Source organism: Hypomesus nipponensis, chromosome 9 (assembly GCF_054491055.1).
Source record: "Hypomesus nipponensis isolate SF chromosome 9, ASM5449105v1, whole genome shotgun sequence".
Classification (NCBI taxonomy): domain Eukaryota; kingdom Metazoa; phylum Chordata; class Actinopteri; order Osmeriformes; family Osmeridae; genus Hypomesus; species Hypomesus nipponensis.
This window is the reverse complement of record NC_140369.1, coordinates 16,255,880-16,279,392: the sequence shown is the minus strand read 5'-3', so window position 1 is coordinate 16,279,392 and position 23,513 is coordinate 16,255,880. Positions and strand designations below refer to the sequence as shown.

The following is a 23,513-nucleotide window of genomic DNA, read 5'->3' as shown; positions in this document are numbered from 1 at the left end:
GCAGGGGGCCAGTGACCAGGAGACAGGACTCGTAAGTCACTCACACAAACGTGCACATGCACACATGCACACACACTTGGACTCCCTATCCATCCATCAGTCCATCCCTCTATCTGTTCTCCGGTTCTCATTCATTTCCCTCACACTCGCTCAGGCTCTTCCCCCTCGATCTCTCCCTATGGATTTTGGGGGTGTTTACTCCCTCTTCATCTGGCCCTCTCCTCAGGTCTCCAGAGCTGTTTCCCCTCGACCATTTTTTTCCATCTTTGCACTCGTCTCTCCATCACTCTCTCTTGTCTCTGTCAGTCTGTCCGTCTGCCCGGCTGCATATCCGTCTCTCTCTCTCTTTCTGTTGACCCTTTTCTCTTCTGTATCACCCCATCTCTCCTACTTTTCTCAATCTACTCTGTCAGCCTCCCCCGACCTCCGGATCAGCCACTATGTCCTGCTTTTTCCTCCATCAACCACTCTTGATACCTCTTTCCTCCAATCTCACACTGTGCTTCTCTGTCTATTCATCCCTTTTCCTCTTTGCGTCCAACGACCTCCCCCCTATTTAGTCCTGCATTTGGTCTACTCTCCGTGTGTCAGTTGCTGTAGACGGTTTCCTCCTCAGTGTCCATTCTCGATCTGCTTTTCTTCATGCGCCACCACTGTGTTTTTGTTCGTTCTCCTCTCTCTTTTCATCCCTTTGTCTCTCTCCCCTTCTGCTACCTCATATCTCCACCAGGTCTTTCTGTTTCCGAGGCCTGTTCTCAGATGTGTGCCACAGCACACTGTGTCTCCACATCACCGTGTCCAAATAATAAGCAGGTCCCTTCAAGACATGGATGGGTGAGAGCTAACCTCAGCTCAGGTGTCACTAGTGAGGGGGGCCGTAGCTCCAACAGGCCAACAACAACTTATTTCGGCAGAGAGCAAGCACATCCTTGATTACAATCTAAGTAAAAGATTTATTTGCGGAAGCGAATAGCCCGAGGTTACCACACAGCCCACTCCTCACTCCCCCCTTCCCACCACTCCCCCGCAACCCTTTCCCCACTAAGTATTTCTATGACTTGTTTGATGTGTCTGCTGATTATGAATCCGCTCAACACTGTCTTTGTACACACAGTTCCCCCCCACCCCCCCACCCCCCGGCTCCCCCATCTCCTATCAGATGGATGAAATCTATCATCAAAGCAGGACCCAGGAGGAGTTCAGGCAGTCTGCTTATTCAACTGAACCCGCCACCAGAGTCAAATCCCTTCCACCACGCTTATTAAAAAGGCTATTTTGTCATCTCCAATCCTAATTTGTCACAGTTGCTTGGCTCTGTGGCCCCTGTGTCAGGAGCAGAAACCACAGAGCTGGCGGCACAACACCAACACGGCTGTTTGTTAAGTGTTTGCGAGGCCACGCTAAGTTTTAATGGCTAGTCTGCTCCAGGAATGACAGAAAAACAAAACTGGTCCAAGTTCAGAACTCAAAAAAACAAAACGACACGGTTCATATAAACAACAAAACGATTTAGTAGTCGTAGTAGTATGGTTGAATGTTTCAAATACTCTTTGTGCAATACAGCACTGTACAAGGCCATTAGTTGGACCTTCATTTAAAAAGCTGATAAAGGTAAAGTAATTAAATATGTTGACAAAAACACTGTCAACTATTTCTTTCACAAAAACAGTGTTATTACCTTGGACGACTTGCAGCTCAATTTACCGTATTTGGATGAAATACTGAGTTATGTATTCAAAGCATCTCCAACAAAGACAAATTCTGCCAAATATTTAACCAGACACCGCTTTAATGTTGGTAGGATCCACACATTTGACTATTTCCAACTCTCCAGTGGCCCTCTATTATTGTTTGGAAGCTTTGCTGGATGTGATTCTGCATCCAAAAACACTGTTTCCTACTGGCAAGACAATGATGCACCCAAGCGAGACTGGAGACTAAAATCTGCATTGACACACTGTATCAGGGAGATGTCTGGTAGACCCCCTAAAGGAGAAGCTGTATTTCTATATTAGGGCTTCTGTTTGCTTATAGCTTGTAATGAGAGGTGACGTATATTGTCAGCCGCTTGCCTAATTACACTGATTGCTTCTCCTCCGCATCCTTCGTCTTAACTTCACCCATCAGTGTTTCATCCATCTTTTCCTTTCTGCAAGACAGAACAAGAAACTGTATGTTTACAGCAACCAAAGAGCAGCCTCAAATATATGATTATGCTGATCATCTTAAATGATTTCAACCTCTGTTCCTGGCTGTTTTCAAAAGACAACTCTCTCTCTCTCTCTCTCTCTCTCTCTCTCTCTCTCTCTCTCTCTCTCTCTCTCTCTCTCTCTCTCTCTCTCTCTCTGTCTCTCTCTCTCTCTCTCTCTCTCTCTCTCTCTCTCTCTGTCTCTCTCTCTCTCCCTCCCTCCCTCAGTCCCATATAGACAGGCCTCTGACTGCTGGCTGACATGCCACACTGCCAACCACCACTGCTCGGGCACGTACAGGCTCGCTCTGCCAGCTGCATAATTACTCAATCGCTCATCTCACGGGTGGCTGGCGTGCCTGAGCTCTGGCTTTGGCCAATGATCAGGGAGCGCAAGGGCAGGAGAGCGGGGGAACTGGGATAACTGTAAGCTGGGACTGGCCCCACTGGCAAAGACGAATGGCAATGACGGAGCGGGAAGGCGAGGGGCGAGGCAGCTGACAGCTGTCGCTACACACGGGCCCCAGAACAGAGGAGCATCCCTGGTCTCTGCCTGGCTGCCTGGCTCCTCTCTGGCCTCCCTCCCTGCCTGAGCCAGCCGCCCAGCGTCAGCTGGAAGCTCGGCTGAGGTTAGCATGTAGTGCCAGAGGTTAGACTGGGGATTAGAGGTACAGTTGATCCTGTGTATCTAGTGGAGGGCACAGAAACAACCGGCGAGGTCACTCAGGGGCATGGAAAGACATCTACAGAGAGCCTGCGGGGATAGCTGTCCGTCTATCCGTCCTCCTGAATGTGATCTGTCTTCAACACGCCCATGGTAACCACCTCCGCGGAGGGTCATCATGGTAATTAGCGATCATCACTCAGCGGGGCCTCTGCGTCCTCTGTCATCGGGATGACTGCTAATGACACACCACCTCCACATCCACCACAACAACAACATCAATAACAACCACAATGGAGACAATCACTGAGCGAGCCACATTAGTGCCCTCTGTGGTGGTGCTTCAGCTCTCTGAACTACTGCAGGAGACACAAGGCAGGCTTCTCCCGGGTCAGCGTCCCCTTTTAGGCTCACTTTCCCATTAGATGAGGATGAACTGTAGCCACTGTGCTGTCTCTACCTATCGCCGTTGCTCTTCCGCTACACTGACTCAAAACTAGTCACTCGTTCTCAACCTGTTAACCTATGTTGCTCTTAGTAGGGGGTTCGTTGACGACACAGATTCAGGCGAGGCACTGCAGATCTTAATGGTCCTTCTTATCGGTGCCTTTGTCTTCCTCTGCTCCTGCCTCATTTAGTAAAGAATGCAAAATATAGTTGAAGTCAAATGCACCTTAAAATAAACTTCAGTGATTTCCTGGCAAAGTAGGTCCAGAGGTGCCACGGCTGTTGGTGTGGAAGGAGCTACACAAACAAAGCCTGACAGGCAGAGAGGATCTTAATTGGGTTTTTCATGCTCTCTACGATTCAACAGTTAAGGAAGAGCAGGCCCACAGTCGCTGGACTGACCTGCATGAAAAAGAGAGGATTTCCAAAGACCAAAACAAAGCTTATATTAAACTGGTTAAGACTGGCAAAGAAACATAAAGGTGTGTTGGTTCCTTCTATAGCTATGTATTTATTTTAAAGCTATTTCTGTGCCGTGATACTTGTTTTCACAGCAAAGAAATATGTTGCTCATTCCAGTTTTCTTTTATGCAGATTATCTTTCTGTTTTTATGGTACTTAGAATGTTTTGTAGATAATCATGTTATGCACAGTCTCTAATCCCTTAATATATTCAAGCCAATAAACATTTTATGAGGACTTCAGACACACAAATAGCTCATGTTTTGCCTTTATCTCTGTAGAAATCCATGGATTCGATATCCAAAGACAACACAAATCCTACATCTCAAGCAAAGTGCAAATATGGACAACAACAAAGCAAACAGGGCCGTCTCTCTGTTGTGTGCTCTGGCATTCCTCCCCAGCACACAGCCCAAATCATCACAACCACCAGAGCTCCCAGCAAGTACATTCCTTAGGATAAATAACCCTGACTAATATTGGGCAACGACGAGATCTTTGTTGCCGTTTGTGAGGAGAAAATACTGTAATTAAGCGCAAGCGCAGAGACAAAGCACCTTGGCTCTGATAGGATCACTTGATGAAAAATCCTGATGTTTGCCGTTGCTTTTTATCCCCACAGCCCCGCCACTGACCCCCCACACACACACACACAAACACACCTCTGTTCCCCCAGACAGTGCAGTTCATTTCCCTCCCCACCTCACAGCTGGAAGACTCATTGCGCACATCCCGGGCCCAGCACCACTGCGCATTCAGCCATAAGATTCCCATTAGCGCAGCCAGCGGTCACAGAGGCCAACCCAGAGTGTGTGTTCCTCCTCACCTGGTGTGGTGAGGCGGCCTCCCAGTCTGCCCCCCACACTCCCTCCATCTACAAGACCAGGTTTCCCCTGTCCCCTGTGGTCATTAGCGTCCTATATCAAAAGGCCACAGAAAAAGACTGGTAGTTCCAGGTGAGCGGTGGAAGAGGTGTAGCGGGGTGGATTAGGCCAGCCATGTCCGTCTACCTAATGGACCATCGACAAACTCACATTTGAACTCATCTGTGTCATTGAACGGAAGAAATGGGGACATTCAATTCGATTTTCTAAGGACATTTCCCAAAGAAGTCTATCTGTTTTCTAAGGACATTGAACGTGCTACATTCTGAAAAGTCCCTCTTGTGAGAACGGCCGGTCTGACTAGGCTAGCTTCAGCCTTGCAGGACATGGTCTTATTACATGAAAGTGATAGCAGCAACTGGGATGTAGGCCCACTGCATGGAACGCTGCTTTCTGATCTCTGATTTTGGAACTCGCTACACCTACCATTTTGCTGAATATCGTACAATATATATTGTACTGTGGATGATTTTTCATAATAGCATGTTCAAAGAATACCTCCTCATCATTTTAGAAAGCCTCTTCCCAAATCAATAGCTAGCTACCCACCCATAGAACCTTACTGTAGCTACACACACGCACGGGCTCTCGCACACAGACACACAAAGACGCGGCACATTTATCCCTGCACATTTATACATAAGAGGCCTCTAGAATGGCTTAGATTTCTACCGCAGCCTTTTCAAGCCCTATAAATATTTTGACAACCTATAGTCCCAATTCTAACAAGGCTCTGGGGAGTATGGGAGATGTTGCAGGTCGGGCTGGTAGCAAGGGAAAACCACACAGTTCTCGAATAGAAACCGCACAGATATGCATCCACAAATAAATAGAACTGACAAACATATGAACCCTCAGGGTTATTAGCTGGTAGTCCATCTTTGTTTGCGCCAACTTTTAGCGGATTACAGTTTAGAGCAGAGAGTCATCACAAAACGGATTGCCTCTGTGTCGGAAGCAAAGTTACGAGGCAAGCGACAAATAGGAAACATAAAGCGGTTTCCACCCTTTTAGGTTTATGTCCGCCAGCCACATGTTCACATTAGAAATCACTGTATGCAGATGGCTCCCCTATCAGTCGCGATAGTTGCAGTAGAGTAGAGCATCACCATCGGGTGCTCGCCTCCAACAGCTGGCAGGCTCGGTGGGGTAGCGTGCACGGTAAACACTGCATTACATCATCCCATGACCTCTGGATGAGCCTGCTGCCCAGGTGACACGCCGTCAGGTAGACGCTAAAATACAGCGTTTTGCGGTTTTACCAGCCAGCATGCTGCTAAGCTGCTAGCCAATGAAAAGGCACCGACGCGAGTACCGCTCCCGTCTGAAAGCACCCTTGGGGAGTCTTCAGGAGCTATGAAGAGCCTCTTAATGAATTGACTGTCTGATAGACCTTCAGGTTTAAAAACACAGACATCATGGTCATATCCACGTGTTTATCCATTTGAGATGCTGCTTTTCTCGCATTTTCGTCTCAGCCTGAAATGTTGGGCCATGACATTACATCAAATAAATCCACTTTAACAATTTCTGTTGCCATTCAGCTAATGGGTTTCAGAGGTGTTTTTATCCAATTAGACCGCCTTGAAGGTGAATCACAGGGAATTATTTCTCCCTCTTCTCTCACCGCCTGGTCTGCAAATGTACTGTACACTACACAATGTACAGCAGCTCCTATCCTTTCAGTCTGGTTTACACTTACTGTAAATGTACCTTCGCCCCCCCCCCCCAAAAAAAAATAAAATAATAATAACATTCAGCCACGTACTGCTTCTAAGTTGACTGACAGGCCCATCACACCACTCTCTATTACTGCCTAATCAATCAATTCATTGTATTACCCTGGAGGCAGAAAAGCCAATCTTTCATGTGAAAATGACCACACCACTAAGCGAATGATTCTAGGCAGGAATAGCGATGGAGTTTAATTTGGGCCAGAGTGGAGCAGCTAGATGAGTCCCCTTCAAAAGAGGTTTGGCGAAAAGTTTTCTCATTATCTTTCCTCAAATTAAATATTGTGTTAGCAGTGGTCCATCATCCCCCAGCTCTGAAATAACTTCTCTTTCGTCCCCCCAAAAAATTAAACTTTAGAAAACCCTTCTGAACAAAGTAAAAAAACAAACACATCGTAAACGACTCTGTGTAGTGTTTCCCCGCTTTGCATCGGGGGACCTGGGGACTAGGACTGTCAACAATGCAGCTACACAGACAGACATCCAGCGGTGCCTATTCCCATACAAAGTAAACCGTGTGTCCAAGAAAGTCTACCCTCTTATGATGCGTCCCTCCCCTCTGCACCGGGCTGAATCATACCTTTGAACATCTTGAAGCGGCACACCCCACTGGGAGCTCCACACAATAATCAACGGGGACTGTGGGGACAGAAAGGGGGCAGAGACTGAACTCCCAGTCCCATGATCACTATCATTATAACTGTATTACTATTATTATTACCACTATAAACAGCATAATAGCCATCAGGCACCCATCAACATCACTGCGTGTGGCCAGAGGAAGACTGTCTGACAATTCAATTCTGCTCCAGTGAGTTACATTGTCCGTGGCCTCAGCTGCAGGCTAAAAATAAAGACTATTTCATTGTTTCTGGGGAGTCAGGTGGCTGAGCGGTTAGGGAATCGGGCTAGTAATCAGAAGGTTTGCTGGTTCCATTCCCGGCTGTGCCAAATGACGTTGTGTCCTTGGGCAAGGCACTTTACCCTACTTGCCTCAGGGGAATGTCCCTGTACTTACTGTAAGTCACCTGGGATAAGAGCGTCTGCTAAATGACTAAATGTAAATGTTTCAAGGAGATACATCTGCCTATATGATACTGTATAATTACATATCTAACATTATATAAGCCCGATCCAAGACACACAGTAGTGTTGACAGTTTGAAACTTGAACATGGCCGTTGCAAGCACAGATATCAGAATATCAGAATTCTGATATTCTATCAGATATAATCTGATTTACTGTATATCTGATAGAGCTGCTCATACAGTACTGGCTGATGTGTCTGAACACATGTTAAGTAAACCAATAAGAGCATTAAAAGCATGTACTGTATACTTCCACTGTATATTTCCACTTCAATGAAAATCTCTGACTGATTCTACCAGAATGTTCCAGAATAATCGCGTCACCTATTCATCTTCCATCCTCGTCTAAATTGAAGACTGGGACTTCACAGTGAAAGTTGCATTAGTGAGTGACTACGCTGAAGTAAACACATTTAGACCATTAGTTCACTAAGAAACACCAACATCAATCTCCTTTTGACTATATTCAACAAAAAATGGCCGCCACATTAGCAGCATTTTTCATCACTACACATTTCACATTTATAACCGAAAACAGCACTGCATTAATTATTATGCTGAACCAGGAGAGCCATGAAATATGAAGTAGGAGGTACTCAAAAAGTATGGACTACTACCGAATTAAGAAGAGGGTGATTACAGTGTGCATGGCAGCTTTCAGACTACCTCCTTTCATTTTTCTTAATTACCGGGCAAATATTCTCCCTTCTTCTGCTTCATTACCTTCTTTGTTGAGCGGTTAGTGATGTCAAAGACAAGATGGAAGGACAGGGTAGTGAAGCGAGAGCTAAAAGGATATAGATCGCTCTTGTTGCTCTTCTTTAGAGAGAGATCAGCCCCCCCCCCCCCCGACCTTTCAGGAAGTTCCTGAGTCTCAGTGTGTTTCTATAACTCAAACTGCGCTGCTGACAGACGAAGGCCTGCAGACGCAGGGTCGGAACCTGACAGACCCAACAGCACTGTTGAGGAGGGGGAGAGGGACATAGACGGAGACAGAGAGAGAGAGAGAGAGAGAAAGAGAGAGAGAGAGAGAGAGAGAGAGAGAGACAGAGAGAGAGAGAGAGAGAGAGAGAGAGAGAGAGATAGAGAGAGAGAGAGAGAGAGAGAGAGAGAGAGGGGCAGGATGAAGAGGGAGAGGGCAGAAACAAGCTTGTATGCGAGAGATTGGTTCTAAAACACAAATCAAATGTGTAGTTTAAAGCCCAGTAGGATTCCAGCAATTGTGTCCAATTTGGGAAAATGTGGTTCATTTAGACGCAACCTGGATTTTTACCACTCCCTGGCTCAACCCATCCATTCTCTCTCAGACTGTGCAGTGAAATTGTTATTCCCAAGTCATTATCTTATTTGTGTGTCTCCACTCGGCTGCAAATCCTCCAGGTATTCCTCCTTCAACTCAAGTAGCTCCTCGGCACCACAGCCTCAGCTGTCAATCACGGTGTTGCCGTTGGAGAGAGAGAGAGAGATAGAGGGAGAGTCTTAATCACGAGTGGAGGGAGAGAGAGAGATAGAAGGAGAGTCTTAAGCATTAGTGGAGGGGAGGTGAAGCTAGAGGGGACTAGGAGCGTCCAGACAAGAGGTCAGGCACTTCAGTTTGCTAGCTGCTATGGAAACGGCTGGAGACCAAGATAACTTCTTCTCTTGAGTGTTGAGATAAGATTGTGCTTGCAGGGGATGTACAAAATGCGGAGGACTAATTGGAACTTGGGTAAAGTTTGACAGAAGAATGCCTGAGAGAGGACTCAACAGTAAGACCTGGATGGAGAAAAGTTATCTGAACAGAATATTTTGCCCCAATAAGTCCTCCCTCTTGTTTCTTAATCAGGCTACCATTGGAAACATGCATATTTCCGTTTCAGAAAATGTGTACTTCTAGTAATGCCATCTGGAGCCTCCATCAGCACAGGGACAGCAGCTGGACTCACAGGTTAGCACAGACAACAGTTGATAGTACAAATTCAAAAGGGGAGGAGAGATGTGTTAATATCAGAACCCTGTGGTGCCTTGAGATGGGTAGGGGGAGCATTCCGCGGACGAGAGTGCATTTGAGCTGAAAGACCTATCACCAACACAGTTGTCCTGAGGCTGCTAGCAGGCCTTTGGGACACACGCAGCTCATTATCTATCCCCTCTCTACCTACACAGACACCTTACACACCTGCTACACTTACTCACCCTGCACATCCTATGACTAACTTGACTCTACTCCCCCCCCCCACAGCTCCTTCTATACACATTACTAAGTTGGCTTGTTCGCCGCCTCTGATGGCCAAACACAGCGCCTGTGTGCAGTATGGAAATGAGCTACGTGCACCAGCAGCCCAGTCAGGTCTGTCTCGTCCGATTAATCCCTCTCGGGTCAAGGTCAGACACATTACAACAATGGCAGCCTGGTTATAGGCATGTCTAAAGACTTTTGAGGGGTCTAATTTCATTCCGAAGTGTGATCCAAAGTGGCCGAGGCCGAGGTGAGCAGACACGTAGCCGGAATTATTGGCGACCGCCTCAGCACCTCGTTGCGATTGCCCATTACTCCCCTTCCACATCTGAATTCAGCAATCACTGCAGTGCAGAACTAATGAGAGCATTAGAGTCGAGGACGCAAGCGACCCGCTCGCCGTGCAGTGGTGCCGAAATACACAATTACAGCTAGGTTTGGTCCAATCCGAAGAGTAGACTTAGTGCGTACCGTACAAGTGATAGGCTGGTGTTGACATGACAGCAAAACACAACACTATGTCTTTGTCCTTACTCTTATCAAACCCCCGCTTGCACTATCTCTCGCTTTCATGCATCGTAATTAGTTAATTCCCCTTGTGAGCCCAGGTTGTTAGCAAAGCATGTTCTTAAAATTGAAAGTCTATTTTTCGTTGTGTGAGTTTCAGGCAGAATGTGAAGCCCATTGATTGGTTGAGGCACTGGCTTGGAATTATTAATAAAGTACTGGTGTATGTGCACGCAAATAGCATGTTGGAGGTAATCTGTTTGACAGCATTATAAAGGAGGGAAGAGATCATGACATCTATGTTTGATTGTTTTTTGTGTTGTTTTCCAGACAACCACACACGGAATCTATTTTTCTTCCTTGTTTAATAATTTGTAGTTTAAGATTTATGAGGAACATGAATGCAGGCAGGAAGATACAGGCAGTCACATGAAAGGCCTGTCCTACTGTATATAAATAACTATTTAACAATTTGTCTTGAAGTTCAAGTCTTTTATTTGTCAGGTACACAGAACAACACAAGGTCAGACTGGGCACTGAAATTCTTAAGACAAGACAACGCAAGCACCTGGCATAACATAACATATAAGTACACAGAACATAATTTACATCTATGCTGAGCTTAAATAAGTGAAACTTCCTAAATATACAAATAGCAATACATATTTGACTATACTAACCCTAATACTAAAACTTCCTAAATTACAGATAACAATAAATAATACACTATACTAACCCTAAATGCACATAAAACCTATTTCAACCCTATAACCTATACTAATCTAAGTGGAGTACAGTACAATAGTGCAAAATTCCAGATCAGTGACTATGTCAATGACCATACAGGAGCCTGGTGGCGAGGTAGAGTGAGGTACAATAGTGCAATGTTACTGATAGTGCAACCAGTAGCTGACAGTGTATAAGTGACTAGTGTGCAGTAAATCAATGTCCATATCAGTGTCCGTTCAGAAGCCTGATGGCCCTTGGGTAGAAACTGTTGTGCATGCTCCTCCTCCTGCCGCCTCCTATAGTCCACAATCATCTCTTTGGTCTGGCTGATGTTGAGAGAGAGGTTATTGTCCTGACACCATGATGTCAGGGTGTCAACCTCCTCTCTGTAGGCTGACTCGTCACTGTCAGAGATGAGGCCCATGATGGTTGTGTCGTCAGCAAACTTAACTAGGAGGTTGGAGCTGAACAGATTTATACAGTTTTCTTTGCCAATAAAGAATAGATTTGTTTATGGTAGCCTAGCTAATTTCTGGGAACAATCTGAATGGTCAGAATGGTCAAGGTGGGTCTTTACATCTAGGTATTGACTGTAACGATGTTTGAAGTAATCATCCAAATCAAGACAGCCATTCTCATAGCACTGCCCAAACAGGAATCAAGGGGGATCCTCTACTGAACCACAAAAAAAACAGCCAGACAGCCAGACACAGACACTGACACACACTGACACACACTGACAAGTCCCCACACATGCACACAGAACCATCCACCAATCACCATCCCCCCCACATAGAACCATCCACCAATCACCATCCCCCTCATATAGAACCATCCACCAAACACCATCCCCCTCATATAGAACCATCCACCGATCACCATCCTCCCCCACATAGAACCACCCACCAATCACCATCCCCCCCACATAGAACCATCCACCAATCACCCCCCCCCCACACACACATGCGTGCACAAAATAATATGATCAATGAACACCGACGCACGTGCGCTTCATTATTCCTGAACACGGCCGTGCGTGCCAACACCTGATAGAAAAGGGTGCGGCTATACTTGTGAAAGCAAACACAACGCAGTGCCAAATCTTTCAGCACAACATCTAAAAACAAATGGCTCCATCCATCTGTAATGATGTGTCAGAGCCCCAGCCTTGTGGTCCCACAGGAGAGGTGAACACTCATATTAGTATGAGGCCACACATGCCCTGTACAACACTGTACATTCATCACAGAGCAACAGGGGTGGCGGACCCTGGGCTAACGCAACATAACAAACAGGCTCACTATGGCACTGTTAATGACCCTCTGTTGGCTTCCTAGTGTCACGGTAATGGCTTTCTGTCTTACTGGAGAATGTCATCAGCAGTCACAACATATTAGAAATCCCAGCCTACAGAATCCTGGCCCATGGGTGATCATTGGAGAAATCATTTAGTAATTGAAGGATAACAGTGCTCTTCACAGGTGAAACGTAACCATGAAAATAGGTTAGGCTTGTGCTCAGCTGCAGTATTCTGTATAGGGTAATGTAGACTGTATTTTTTTATTTATTTAACCTTTATTTAACCATGAAGTCCATAAACCATAAAAATCTCTATAATATCTATGTATATTGAGTTTACAGGCTATTGTGTGTGTGTGTGTGTGTGTGTGTGTGGCAATGTGAAGGCTATACATATATATGTGTACTGTATGTTTGAACACAGTAATGTGTAAATGTTTTTTCTTCTAAAATTGGTCATATTCTGCTGAACCGGAAAAGAAAAGCAACACTACTCCACTGTCGCCATAGCATGGCACACTTCCGGACCAATTAACAAACACTATTTTGCGACATTTTGAGCCCTAAGCAGCCGCCTATGTTGCCTACTGTGTGTCATTGGCTGCCACTGCATGGACAGTATATTGCTAATGTATCGTTATCCTCTCCAGATTTGTGCCCATTTCTGTGTAAGTGTAAGCAACAAAAACCTCCTTTTATCTGTACCAGTATATGGTTAGTCAGTAAACTGGAGGTTTGGTCGTAGTGTTGGTGACACCAATGGGCCCCAAGTGTTTCCAAAACAACAACCCGATCCACTCTAGTCACCAAGTTCCAAACCACCAGAAGAGCAGATGATCATGGATGATGCTTTTACAATAAAGCTACCACAGAAAAGTTGGGCTAATCGCTGTGCTTTGTACATGTTTCCAAGCTGTGGACATTGAGCCACCATAGCTGTTGTCACTCTGCAGTTTGTTTCATAACAGACAAACACACACACACACACACACACACACACACACAGCATGACGCCAGATGCAAAGGCTCAGCTTGTTTAAATCACTTCCATTCTAGATCCCTCCTCATGTAACATACAGAGTCTGGATTCTGTACTACATTTTTCCTGAGTATATAAAGCTCCCACCTGCAGCTTGAACACCACTTACTGAATACATTCCCATAGTTACAAAAATTAAAAAGCCATTTGATAGGTACAGTATGGAAATTGCTGTCAGCTTGAGACCTTAAGCAGCCTTGATTCTTTGGGTGGTAAGGAAGTAAATAAGCCTCTTTTAATAAGAAACTAAGTCACATTGAGCTTAAACACATCCCTGGATCACAATGTTACTTCTAGAACTACAGTGGTAGCACCTACTGTATATAAATCCCTGTCGTGTTCTTTTTTTTCTTATGATACAGAAAGTGAGGGAGGGATTAAATATTTAAGGACTCTGTATTGTCCTGTAATATATGATTGCGTGTGCAGTACTGAACTACAGTGGTTTGCTCTTAAGTCAATCCTAACCTGTTTTGGTAGCTTCAGATGCATAACTGATGCTGCAAAGTAATTTCCTTCACAGTGTGTGTTTGATCGAGGCCTTTCTTTGCCAGACCAGAGATGTTCTGAAGGCTTGATGGTGCAGTAGGACTGGCAGACAGTTGGAGGTGTGAGGGGTACAGTCAGATCTTGTGAGTCACTCTAAGTCCATTACTGAGCCACAGGTGGATGATGTACAACTGAACAAAACACACAAGAGAACCAAAAATGACTTCCTTCTCTGAAGCTAGGACTGCATTCCGTTGAATACCTCCTTCTCTGGTCAATAATGTGTTCAACCAGACCAGCTCCTCGTCAGGGCCCTCTCTTCCTTAATTTGTACCAGTCAAGAAAATTGCTGCTCTGGTCAACACAACACAAACACACAAGCACACACACACATACAAAGGCTAAAGAAGAAAGGGTGTACTTGTTCTCTAGTAGAGGGAAGAGGAAGGAGGGAGAGATTGTGTGTGAGAGCGTGAGAAAGGGAAGTGGGAGGAGGTAGAAACTGAGGACATTGGTTGATGGATCATTTGCACACAGGCGTCACCCCGATGGCTCTGAACTCAATCAAATCCTCCTCATTCTTGACTATGTATTAGCCAGGGCAAAGACCCTTTTCACTCCCTCAATTAAATTCCTGCTCACACATAATTAACGACTGTTTTGTCCACAGATCAATAAAAGGCCTGTTCATTAAAAGTCCCATTGCAGCCTCAAAGATCCCCTGGCAAAAAGTGGAGCGCTAACCAGGGGGTGGGGTCATGCCCGGCAGTACAACTATTTGCATTCCGACGCCTTGTATTTCGACTGCCTCAAGGTGGGAGGAAGTCAAAAAGAGAGAGTGAACCACTAGTGTTTAAAGGAGTAGATATAGGTGGGAGCTTATTAGTTTGTACACTCTGTCAAAGAAGAGGTGTGTGTGTCTGTGTGTGTGTGTGTCTGTGTGTGTGTGCACCTTCCTCACGTCACATGGTGAGTATGTTTATTTAGAGAGAATTAGCAGGATGTGGCGATTGAACACCAAAGAGGGTTTGCTAGCAGAGAGGGGTGGGGCCCTTCCGGGCCTTCGTCACTCTGCGTGGATGCAAAAACAAAAGACTTCTTTGTTTGGTCTTCATGGATATAAAATCGATGAGGCCCAACGGAGGCTCAATTTAACACCCTGCCTGCCACCCAGCTGCCGTAGACAACACTGGCTGATGAGATGGACTGCAGCACACAGTAGTGATCAATACAGACTTGATACGCTCTCACTTCTCACTTCTCTGATCAGAGCTGACGGAAAGAGATCTCCACAGAGGGATTACAAGACTGTACAGTGCTTTTATAAATATACAATGTGTGTACTCGCGCTGCCTTGAAATCATCGTCAGATAGGGAATGCTATTGTTTAATACCGGCACCGCTTGTCTTGACGTAGCCCCGAGGTTCATCTCATTAAATAATACATGGCGTTATCGATCGCCGTGAGTTGTCGGGGGGGAGGAATGTCGGGCTAAATGATACGATATCAGGTTGTGTTACATTTCTCTTGACAGATAGACTACAAATTACACCTTTCTTTGGATGTACAGACCACACACTTTGCTGTGCCAAAGCCTTTGACTGTAAACGCCAGGGAACTTTTTGGGCCGGTCATGCATTAAAGATCTCAACACACCCCTGTTTTTCCAGCCTTGTTGATGATGCATGTCTGAATACAATTACATATCTGCATACAAACAACATCCTTTTCCGGCTTCACATCACTAGGTCCTTACATAATGTGTGATTATCTCATCAACAAATCTGCATTCTCCTTTCTCCACAGCTCTCCATCCAAGGCAAAAGACAATCTGAATGCTAATACTGAACACATTACGTCCCCTCATACAGACCAGCCTGCTGAGCTATACTGACATCTGTCCTAAGATTCACCATTCACCGGGTTCATCAAAGTAGACACAGTAAAATGGATTACATTTTTTACTTTGACTAACAGGCCACTGTGTGGGAAATATTATTTTTCAAAACCAAGCCTCATCTTTGTTTTCGTCTTTATTCATTGCAACTGAATATCGGAATGCTTGAAATGAATACATTAAGTCTTCAGTACTGCTGATACAGTACTACTATACCACTTGCTGTGCTGTGGTGATCCATTCATTCATATTCATCATTCACTGGGCTGAATACGGTGGAATATGTTTTGCCTTGGACAATATTTGATACCTGGCCAATATTTGGAAATATAATCAATTTCTAAATATTTGTCCTCGTCTTTTATACGTGAAGTGGCCACATTAGTCACCATATAAAGAAAACATTTCACTTTGTCAACTGTAAAAGTGGATTACCGTGTGCACAATTTGGAGGTTTCTCAACAGTCTACATCCTCGCATCCATTTTATGCTGTTTATGAACTGGTGTTAAATCACCCTTTTACACTCTGAGTGTGTCTGCTGTGTTCCAGCCAAGAAGTCAGAGAAGCTTTATGTAGTATAATAGCCTAAAACACAACCATATAACTTCCATATTTATGTCCCTTATGCTGGGGAATTGACTGTGTCCATTCAGGCAGACTTTGTTCACATTGTTGCAAAGAGCCAGACTTGTGGTTTACAGTATCTAAAACACACGCACACTCACACACATGCATACTCACACGCATACATATTAATTTAGACTGCCCATTTTACTGACTGGTGAGACTACTGGTAAACTTTAGTGCTAAAGGATTTATGGATAAAGAATAATCTTGGATTAAAACCATTTATAAACCAATCTACACCAACAGCCTGGCAATGGTAAACAAAGTCCAAGCATTCCTTAATCTTCTGTTTTGACACTGTATACACTCCAATGGTTGGCTTCTATTACCAAACCATTCTCCCAGTGTGGTATCAAAGTAATAAAAGGAGAAAAACACACAATAAAAGGCATCCCCAAGGCAGACAAGAGCACATAAGATATGAGCACATAAACTGTAGTTATTGTCATAAAAATACAGCTCTATTGGTAGTTGTGGACTGAAGCAACATGTCACACAGAGCATCACCATATAACCCAACTGCCGTGATATATAGCAGTATAGTACCTCAAAGCTAGCAGCACATAGGATATTGCCCTTGACTTGAATACATGTGCGTACGGTACATTTGCATCTATCAGGGTAGGATGCTGTATGCTACTGTGCAGTCGTGCAGCCTACTGTCTGGTGTGAGTCACCTAATGAGAACTAAATCCTTCAGCCACCGACCTGTTTGGGAGTCCCTAAAAAAAACCTCCCTAAAAACACTGATATTGTGCCTCAGTACACACAATATTATGATATCCTGTGCATTCAATTACAGATATGGCAGATGGTGTAACCAAATTCAAACCCACATAATCTGGAACTATGTTTTAATTAGGCATTACCCCTGATATTAAAGACCTGACACATGGCTGGACATATTACCGTAGGTCGGGTGGGCCCACAAAGTCGGTAATCCCATGAGTCATCAGATTTTGGTTGAGCGATAATCCAGAATACTGGGAACACATGAGGACAGAAAGGAGAAGCTCTTCCTTTGGATTTTCTCTTTATAATCCACTCAGTCACTGACTTTGTTTATCATGCTAATCAGGATCTGACGCTGTATCCTTTTGAATCTCATTATTGATGAACATGTTGATTAATCATTGATTAATCATAGCGTTTCATGAATGCATTTATTAGGCAGGAGATTTTCAGAAGGCCTTGAAAAATGAAAGCACCTTTTAAATGTCAGTATAATGAGGGAATTCAAATATCTACCTCTTGAAACTGCAGGTTTGAAAGGTGCTTTTATACCTAACCTTGACTGTTAAAGCGTGTCTTGATTTTCAAGAGGTGCGTTATTCCTGTGTGCAGGTATTTTTCTTTCTTTTACCTGGCAACATCTGTGTAGATTACTCTTTATTGTTCTCTCCTGCTACTTATGATTGCTTTAGCAGTGACATACTTTTACAGTTTATGGCATGGTAAACCTTTCTTTATGAGTCCTTCAAGTAAACACCGTACATTCACGAGGCCTGTTGAACATTTTCTCCGAATGCAAACATGGTTAAGATGTATAACCAGCCCTTGAGCTTGCCTGCATAATGGCAAGATACATGATGCTACGAGTACACACATATAAATGATTTGCTCATCATAGTTAGATTAACAAACCTGGCTAATGTTGAAGATGCACGATCTGAACCCCAGCTGTCCTCTTCAAGACGGCAGGCCTCGTTCCCCTCTCCCCATCTCCTCCACGGTCCCTGCAACAGAAGGAACAAGATTCAACTTCATTGTTTTCCTAACTTGAGAAGAATTAATTTCCCAGATGCAGCCTAATGGCAGACAAAGGGGAGGGGGGAAGGTAATTTGCTAATGGACGAGAGAAAAATGGCGAGACCCATCTCCCTGGCGAACGGAAGAAAAATACCCTAACACTCTGTCTGGAGCGAGCCAGGGCAGGAGCTAAAGTGCTTTTGGAAAAAAAAAGTCATTAACTGTCTTCTTGCACTCAGGTGGGGGTTGTGTTTCGGGGGGGGGGGGGGGGGGTTGGGGGAGAAAGAGAGAAGAAGCCATCACTTTGTTCAGTCGAGAGCACATTCAATAACCCACAGACTTCATTTAATTACCTTCTAACCCCCCCGTCCCTCTGCTCCCCCCCCTCCACCACCCCCCCCATGGTACAAAGCAGGGTCCCGTGAGAGGCTGCCATGTCTACTTAAATTATTTTAATTACAACCTAACTGGAGTCTAATCACGCAAACTTTGTCCCGGCGATGAAGATTACAAAGGAGGTACATGGTGCTTCCTGTGTAGCTACAAGGCAGAGGGCAGTGGCCCTGCACCATTGTTGTTAACGTTTACATTACCATCTAGCTATTTGCACATGCCTGGCTAGTCACATGCTAATAGACTGCCGCGCTGCTTGGGTGCACAGGTGAGCGTGATGAGAGGATATGGGGTTGCATAAGAGGCACTGGTGACCCTCCTTTACTGCAAAATTGATGGTAGTTATAAAATCAATGGGTAAATATGATTGTGATGATCATTCCAGGTAAGATATTCCAAAACTGTAACTTGTATCATCATTCACTAGTTTAAGGATTCAGCTTGTTATCCTGCCTGCTTAGTACGACAAGCAATGTAAGCAGACCAGAGGAGAGTATCAACAAACGTGACATTTAACCACAACGTGCTTAGAGAAAGATTATTGACTTGAAAAAACGAATTCAGATAAGCATTGAATTGTTAACAAGACCTTGAGGAAACACTGGGGCTCAAAGTCCAGGTGATCAGATGCATCTATACTATGGAGAATGTCTAGACTGACCGGGACACTAGAAGTCAGTCAGTGTGAATTATGTACTGTAGCTCCTGCATGCTATGCTCAGAGACCCAATAATATAAAATAAAATATATATGTATTTACTATAGCCTATAGTACCGTAAAATAAATTCCCTATTTTACTGTTTCTCCATGGGTTTATGAGACTTTTTTTATTCAGTCAGTGAGAAAGAAACATATCACATTGTTAGCCTCTGCGCTTTCACGTCTATCCAGACAGCCGACACCATAGGAGCCACAGTGGTTGTTGTTTTTCATCAACCGGAGACTTGTGCTTTTCTCATTCTGCCCTGTTTTTCGGTTGCCTTTGAACCTTGTGGGATTTTTGTCTATCCACTCACCTGAATATGACCTTGGTTAACCAAGTGGAATACAACAGGCTGATCAGTATAATAGACCCATATCAGTATTTCGAGCTGGAAACAGAAAACCGAACTGTAATTTAGACCTTGGAAAAAAAACAAAAGTCTGAAAGGATGAATAGAACTGCACAAAATAGAGAATATGTTCAGAAGTGTTCAGAGTAATATCCATCCATACAGAATGAGGCCTGAGTAAAGTAACACAGTTCAAAGTAACTCCTTTAACACAGGTGATCACAGAAAAACTGTCAGATGGCAGATACAATAAAGACAAGGTTGATGAGTAGCATATGATCAAGCCAGGCAGACAGATTTTCATTCTCCCCAAAAAAGAGCTTTTAAGAACCAACATCCCATAAAATTGGAAACCAAATGGAGGTAAACTAATGAGAATATTGTACAGTGGTTGTTCCTCCTGCTGTTCACTCCAATACATGTGATGTGGGTGCCACCAACAAAGTATTGGGTACTGTGGTGTTTTAACTTACATATTACTTCACGTCAGTGATTCTCAAACTTTTTCAGACCACTTAACCAATAAATAAAAACTTGCAGACCAAAATAGTAGGCTTTATCCCCGGGACAACAGGCCTCCAGACCTGGCGCCATACAATTTTTAGCGGCACATGATTTTCTAACGGATAATGTAGGCTCTTCTGCTAATTATAATTTCTGCTATGAAAACAAATACAAGTTTTGCGACTGCTTAACAATCCGAGTGTTAATCAAGCACGGAGCCAGACGTTGTAAATATTCTAGCCCAAACCTAGGACATATGGGTTTGATGTGATGCACATAGGGATTTCCACACAAAATGTTTGGCCATTATTTGAGCGCAAAATAGTTTTTGGAGATTTATGTAAAATAAATAGCCGTTTTTCAATTGGTAAAACCTTATCTAGTGATGCCATCACTCCGGCCCTGCTCCCATCCATCCTTCCTGACATGTATCGTTACGGTTGGGCCACCCGGCCATTGCCTATCTGAGAAAACTTTTTAGAAAAGACGGGCTATGGACCCAACCAACTCTATTTGGGAGGGGAGAACTCCCTCACATGGTACAACCAGAGAGGCTCTGGTACAACCCATGCAGAGGCTGCGATGTCAGAATGCGGAAGTAGTCCATTTTAATAGGCTACTACTGACTGTGTTTTCTTCTTTCTGAGTTGTACGTTAGAAAATGTCGCAATAATTTACTTGTGGCCATCGCGGACCACTACGGAGGCAGACCACTATGGACCACACTTTGAGAACGACTGCTATACGTAAACCCCTTAACACAGTACTGGATCTGACAGAAGGGGCTTGGGTTCAGTTTGAACATTGCTGCAGACACACACGTTTTACTCAAAGGTCCATGGTGACCTTTCAAAGGTTTCTTGACATCGTTAAGGAAATACTGTCCCTCCTGTCTGCCCCTCAAGCTCTGCCCATGCCCAACAGGTCGACGTTCAATGAGCAGCAGTCTCCACGGCCTGGCATCACGCCGAATTCGCCTTCCGTTCTGAGACTGCATGCTTCCTGGAGCGGCAGTGTTGGGTGACCACGTCCAACAAAGGCAGATGATACTCTATCTCTTAATCACTGAGGTAACCACATGGCTGGGGGCACTGGGAAAGGGGGGGGGGGGGGTGGTGGAGGGGGAGGGGTTAGGATTGTCTGCGCAGAAATGATATGATCCTGTGGCCCCCCCCAGGCGTGCATGTGTGGTGCAGTGAGGCCCCTCTGTGTCGGGGGGGGTATTAACAGATCAGCTCGGCGGTGGCACCAGCAGCCACCCGGGTGCTTTAAAGTCAGCTCCTGAGGTGCTGCTTCAGAGCACTGCTGCTGCAGAGCAGGATAAACGCACCACAATCCCAGAGGCCTTGGGCTTCCTGAGCTCCACTCAGCCTGTCTAACCCTCTCTCTCTCCCTCTCTCTCTCCCTCTCTCCCTCCTTCCTCCTTCTCTGTACCATCCTTCTCTGCTCTCCTTTATTCAGTCCATCTTTTCCTCTCATCCTACTTCCACGAGGCCCCCCTCCCCCTCCCACGACCCTTCTTCCCCTTTTTTTCCACCATCTGCCTTCTTTTCTTTTTCTCTTCGCCTACTTTTATTTATCCCTCAGTCTGCCCTCCTCCCTTCCTCTTTTCATCTGGCTGTCTATCCATCTTTCCCTCTCTCCAGTCTCCCAGGGAAAGAGGCTTAAGGCCAGCCTCCCCTGGCTAGCGCTGAAGGGACGAAGACTAAGGAGGCTCCGCCTCAAGATGATTCTCTCTTCCACTCTGTAATAACTTGTTGTCTTCTCTCTAGGGGGTGTTGTTGCTGCTGTGCTTTCAATTCTGTTTAGTTTATTATAGCATGGTATAAAACAAATTGATACTCTATCCAAGGACATATCAAAAGTGCTTTAACATATTGGGCACGTACAAAAAATAAATCGACTTTTGTAGTTTAGATATTGGTTCAGTTTGGTGTAGGTTTAGTCTATGTCCTTGCTATACTGTACAATACAAAACGGCCAACTCACATTTAGTCAGACTTCATTAGTTAGCTGTATGTTGCATTGGCTAACTCAAAAGCAAACAGTACCATCTGCTCACTGTCAGGGGAACATTTTTGAATGTGACACAGGAAGCAGCTGCTGTTCTGAACTAAACTAAACCATCTGAGACTTCCTCAAAGAGACAGGAAGAGGGAAACGCAGACGGAGAGAGAGAGAGAGAGAGAGAGAGAGAGAGAAAGAGAGAGAGAGAGAGAGAGAGAGAGAGAGAGAGAGAGAGAGAGAGAGAAAGAAAGAGAGAGAGAGAAAAGTAGAAGAAGAGACATCAAGAGAGAGATAAAGAAAGAGAGCGAGAGACGGGGAGAGAGATAGATAGATAGATAGATAGATAGAGAGAGAGAGAGAGAGAGAGAGAGAGAGAGAGAGAGAGAGAGAGAGAAAGAAAGAGAGAGAGAGAGAGAAAAGTAGAAGAAGAGACATCAAGAGAGAGATAAAGAAAGAGAGCGAGAGACGGGGAGAGAGATAGATAGATAGATAGATAGATAGATAGATAGATAGATAGATAGATAGATAGATAGAGAGAGAGAGAGAGAGAGAGAGAGAGAGAGAGAGAGAGATGACCGACAGGGGATGGTGATGCGATGAACCCCATTTGCAAATAAAGCAGATCTGAGCTTTAAGTGAGTTAATCTAGTTATGTGGATAGAAGCTTCCCTGTGGCTACATTCTCAAACACCACCACTTAAAGATTCTGTAATGCAAATTCCATGATTTGCTTCTCAGTACATACGTGTGAAATGAGTTCCTGAAAGCATGTGCAAAGAGCAAAAACTTGGTCGCACTGAAATGTGGAGTTAAAACGCTGAACAGTTTCTCTTCCATTTTCAGCTCAGGTGTTGTTTAGGCGTAACCAAAACCCGACCGATATACGTCAAAGCGACCTATCTACGTCAGATCACAGATGGTTGCATTCTGTTACTCAGCTGGTATGATGCAAAGACAAAGTAATTAATACATAAAACACTCTGCAGAGACTGCAGGTAGGTCTGTTCTGATATCTGCAATTGATTTAGCTAGTGTTGCTGTTGTTGCTAAATTCAATACATTTTAGGGGGCGGAGATTCAGCTCCTTCAGGCAACCCAGTCTCAAGCAGAGAAGACTGCTGATTTTCTCACAATTTCAAAGACTAATTTAACATACTTTTTTTTCCATTCAGATTTGGATGGGTAGTTACTGTAACAACACATTCTTCTGTGGTGTGATGAACTTAAAACTATTTTTCAATTCCACTTTACAGGATCTTTAAGACTGTGTGTGTGTGTGAGAGGGGGGTGGGGGCTTGAGGCTTGGGGGGGGGGGGGGGGGGGCTTGAGGCTTGAGGGGAGGATACCACATTCAGTGTGAGCCTCTGAACGTTTCTGAACAATTAACCACAACTACAATATGTGTTTCGTTTTTTACTTTGACAACTTTGTTAACTTCGTAATAACGAGTGTTTTAGAGAACACTGCATGGCAGGATGGGTATTGATTGGTGAAGCAGACTAAAAAGGATTGTATTGAAAGAGAGAGTTGACA

The 23,513-nt window shown here is 44.6% G+C and overlaps 1 protein-coding gene across 1 annotated transcript in view; it reads right to left on the bottom strand.

Annotated features, from left to right (window-relative positions):
* Positions 1-23,513, bottom strand: part of cdh22 (cadherin 22) — a 97,157-nt gene that overhangs the window by 50,939 nt on the left and 22,705 nt on the right. Inside the window, exon 2 of the mRNA XM_084705377.1 lies at positions 17,919-18,010. The gene's annotated coding sequence lies outside the window, so the exon portion shown is untranslated. The remainder of the gene's footprint in view (positions 1-17,918; positions 18,011-23,513) is intronic.